Source organism: Mytilus californianus, unplaced genomic scaffold (genome assembly GCF_021869535.1).
Source record: "Mytilus californianus isolate M0D057914Y unplaced genomic scaffold, xbMytCali1.0.p SCAF_37, whole genome shotgun sequence".
NCBI classification, from domain to species: domain Eukaryota; kingdom Metazoa; phylum Mollusca; class Bivalvia; order Mytilida; family Mytilidae; genus Mytilus; species Mytilus californianus.
The window spans coordinates 366,242-370,887 of record NW_026262687.1 but is presented as its reverse complement, the minus strand read 5'-3'; the positions used below and the strand labels follow the sequence as shown (position 1 = coordinate 370,887).

The window sequence follows — 4,646 nt, the reverse complement described above, 5'->3', positions numbered from 1 at the left end:
GACATCATTCGTATATAACTCAACATGCAAACATCTTATACGTTCGAGTATTTCACATCCAATCTTTTATGGTAATATTCTTTACAAAGCACAAAAATGTCAGTGTTCACCTCAAAAGCTAACAAAACCTTTAAACAGACTTATTAAGAAGGGATATAATTACGATACTGTTGTCAGGTCATTAAAGATTGCATATTTTGGCTTTAATATTGATTCACTTATACGGTCTTTGCATCGGAATTAAACATATTTATTCTAAAACCAGTTGTTGGCATGACACGAGTTATGTTCTTCTCATATTTTTTATGATGGTATAATACTAAACCCCTAACAGGAGGGATTGTGCCTGATAATCATATGATGAAGACATAATCTTTCAATCAGTTTAATTGAGGTCTGGAGCTGGCATGCCAGTAACTGCTAGTAGTCTGTTGTTATTTGTGTATTATTGTCATTTTGTTTATTTTCGTTTGTTTCCTATTCTGACATCGGACTAGGACTTTGTACGTTTGTTTTTTACATTGGCTAGAGGTATAGGGGGAGAGTTGAGATCTCAAAAAAACATGTTTAACCCCGCCGCATTTTTGCGCCTGTCCCAAGTCAGGAGCCTCTGGTCTTTGTTAGTCTTGTATCATTTTTATTTTTACTTTCTTGTGTATAATTTGGAGTTTAGTATGACGTCCATTATCACTGAACTAGTATACATATTTGTTTAGGGGCCAGCTGAAGGACGCGTCCGGGTGCGGGAGTTTCTCGCTGCATTGAAGACCCATTGGTGGCCTTCGGCTGTTGTCTGCTTTATGGTCGGGTTGTTGTCTCTTTGACACATTCCCCATTTCCATTCTAAATTTTATGGTTGTAACAGTTGTTGTAAACGTTATTCAGTTTATTAAGGACTGATTCAAACATTTTTCGAAATGTAACTGTAACAAAGAAATTTAGAAACTAGTACAACTCATACAACTACAATTTATAAAATGACTTACTCTGGTATAGACAATTTTTTGGTAAAGTTGTGTATCATGCATCATTTCAGAATATGAATGTTCATGGGGAAAACACATATTGTATGTTCCTTACAAGCAACTTTCGTTTTTAAGACGTTTGTTAATACATTGTAAGTTAGAATAAAAGAATACGTCAAACAAACAATTGAAAGAAATAGTTTATTCTGTATAAATACTATACAGTTATACAAAACGACAATTGACAAATTAGAAATCACAATTAAAAAAATGAACTCTCATTTATGAAATTGATTTAAAATCAACGCAGTTTGAATAAAAACCCAACAATAATACAGTTCTGTTGATATATAACTTCACCAAGTACGGGGATATCTTGAAAATCGAAGGAAAGTATGTCGATTCACACTTTTTGAAGGAAAATCATAATGTATAACATCTCAAAATTCCACCTTTTCAGCTCCTTAAAGGAGATTGTTTCGCATAACATAATTGTAATAACTGTGGATCGATAATTCTTGCAATTTGTTCAGAAGTTTTTTTACCTGTTACACAAAAACTAGCAAAATGTTCGCAATTATTGTTTAGTATGTGATACTTTCCCCATTCGTCGGGGTTATTTCCAGCAATACGCAAAGCATCTTCAGCTGTTTTTTTACCAGAATGGCGCGTTGTATGATTTACTCTATATAAATTTCGTTTGTCCCTGAAAATGTTCAGATCTACAGCTCTGATTTTTGATTTTGATTTTCCATCTCCATTGAATTCAACAACCGTAGGTGGGTCTGTTTTCACATAAACGCCGTGATGGAAGTATTTAAGTCGATGAAAATGGCCATATATGGCCAAATGGTCTCCAACAGCCAACTCCCTGTAAGACAAAAGACTTTATTTTGAACCTAAGGTAGATAGGAGAGGGTATCTTCATTATATATCCATAAATATTTTTAGTAATTTGTGAAAATGTAGTTTATATTATGCTTTTTTTTCAAAAAATATATTAAACAGTATTGGTCACCGGATTTTTTTACACACTACAGGTTGTGCAAAACTGTCAGATTTTTACTAGATAATGCATAGAAAACACAATTTTGTATGACAAAAAAGAAAATTACACCATAGAATTGTATGATAAAATATGAGAATATAGCTCTAATAATATGCTTTCAGATAAGAAATAGAAAAAAATGGGTTCACTGGTTTGGTTTTCTTGCATCACTATAAATGGAAAACACAACACACTTTATTATAAAAGTTACTTTATATGAGTTATCTCTCCTTTAATCAGGTCTATATGAGTTATCTCCCTTTATGTGGCAAAGTTGAAACAAAAAAATCTAACAAAAATATTCTGTTTGTTTTGGTAAATACAGCCGTTAATATGATATACCATATAATATTCTATAGTTACACTGAAAGTCTTTCACATGAATCAAATACTACTCTCATAATTTGCACATTTTAATCAAGATATAGACCGATTGTTTTCTGCTATTTCAAAATCGAAAATAGACGAAGACTAACCAGCATCCTTAAATGTAACATAAACACAATGTAAATCGTCACCCTTTCATTAAAAATGTATTTCAAAACAATTGTAAAATTGAACACACCATTAATTATTGAAGAATAGCTATACATAAATTGTATGCACACCAGGCATGGAAACATGCACATTTGTAATTGAAATGCATGGTAATGCATTACATTTTTCCAAGTAATTGCATGTAATGTGTAATGCAGCAATTTTTGCATTACATGTAATTGTAATTTAATGCATTACTTTAGCAAATAGTTGTGTAATTTCATGCATTACATTGCATTACATATCATTACTTTTTTCACATATTATATATCTTTAACAGATTGTTGGATATTTAACTATTATAAAAGAAGAATTGAAGATTTCTTGATTAATTAGAACATAATCATTTAAATATAGATTTTTTTTTAATATTTCTTTTTCACCCTTTACATAGATCACTAGAAGGAATTTGGATATTAAGCCTTGCCCCAGGTAATACTTGAAAAAAAATTGTATAAATACTAGAATGACCAAATAAAAATTATAAATGAATAACACAACACTGTATATCAGATCGATTTCTTATTTTATTGCATACATTTTCCTGCATAAAAAGATTGATATTTGAAAAGCATTACTGTATTCCATTGTTGTCAAAAGATCGATGTATACCTTGTCATGATTAAATAACAGATAATTGAACATTGTCATAAAACACTAATGAGTTTGTTTTACAATCAATATTTTCACCACTTTGACACTTCGTCATTAATTAAGCTCTGTGGTTATTATATAATTAGGAAAGAAATTCTCAGTAAATATTTTGATTGAAATAAAAAAAAAAAATGTATATGTATGAAAGTAAATTTAACAGTAAGTTAATATAAGTATTAAGCTTCATCTATGTAATTTCTTTTTAGAAAAAAAAAACACAGAGATGTTTATAAGTACCTTGAAACAAAGAATGACAAAGAACGATAAAACCTTTGAAACCCTTATGATGTTAATAATTAGACAAAGACATTTTACATAGACATAAGAAGATGTGGTATGCGTGCCAATGAGATAACTCTCCATCCAAGTCACCATTTGTAAAAGTAAACCATTATAGGTCACAGTACGGCCTTCAGACCTACATGTATACTTAAATTTAATAAATGGAACACTTACTGCATATATATGCTAGAATATTTTGTGACTTCTTGTTGTTATTTAAAATGTTTGATTATAAAATTTACAAATGTAATGTGTAATTCAATGCATTACTTTGCAAAAGTAATTGTAATATAGTGCATTACATTGCAATGTAATTCGTCCCAAGCCTGATGCAGACCAATAACATGATTGTTAATCAAAAAGCAATTCGTACAAATCTTCAATAACTTACGTTATTTTATCTATCTTTTCCGAAGTAATGCCTGTATCCCTGTATGGTGGACCAGGACACATCTTGTAAATTAAATGGTAAACTAAATTGTGATACTTTGAGAAGCAATATATACTCAGTCCTGAGTACTCATATGTGTCTACGTCGCTCTGTTGAACACCAATCGTATAGTGATACACATTGGTGTGCATTATTATGTTATTTAAATAGAACATTTTGTTCTACGGATTATCGTATATAGGATTTACCACATATAGTTATCATGCGGATTCATTGAAAAAATGATATGCATAAGGCATGCTCTTTAAATAAGATTGAAAGTACAAATGAGTTTAGGTAAGTGTATTTCTCACAAAACAACTGGTTTTGTTTAATATCAATGAATATGGTCTAAATTTGTACAACTGTATTGAAAAATTTATACCCTGACCTGAACAAAAAATTGTGTTATTTATATCTATTTATTTGTATTACAAAAAACTATATAATTATATTGAAACAAAGATTGACACTAAAGGCGGAAAATTGATGTGCCGCAATATTTTTAATACGATTGTAATTCATCTTTTGTCATTATCTTCACACACAACTGTTTTTTTAAATATACCCCCAAAATAAAAAGAAACTTACATGTATCTTATGTTTGATTATAATATATATATAATGACTGAAATTTAGCCAAGGAATGTCGGCCGAAGTAAAGACATTGTAAATGCGTTCGAAAATTATATTCTTCTTTCAGCAGGATTGTATTTCGTGAAAGATTATG

General features: G+C 30.1%; 1 long non-coding RNA gene across 1 annotated transcript; it reads right to left on the bottom strand.

Moving 5' to 3' along the window:
- Nucleotides 1-1,147: 1,147 nt before the first annotated feature.
- Nucleotides 1,148-3,997, bottom strand: LOC127736805 (uncharacterized). The gene is made up of 2 exons (XR_007999184.1): nt 3,878-3,997; nt 1,148-1,836 (listed from the first exon to the last, which is right to left on the bottom strand). It is a non-coding gene; the product is annotated as an uncharacterized LOC127736805 (long non-coding RNA).
- Between the last annotated feature and the right edge of the window lie 649 nt (nt 3,998-4,646).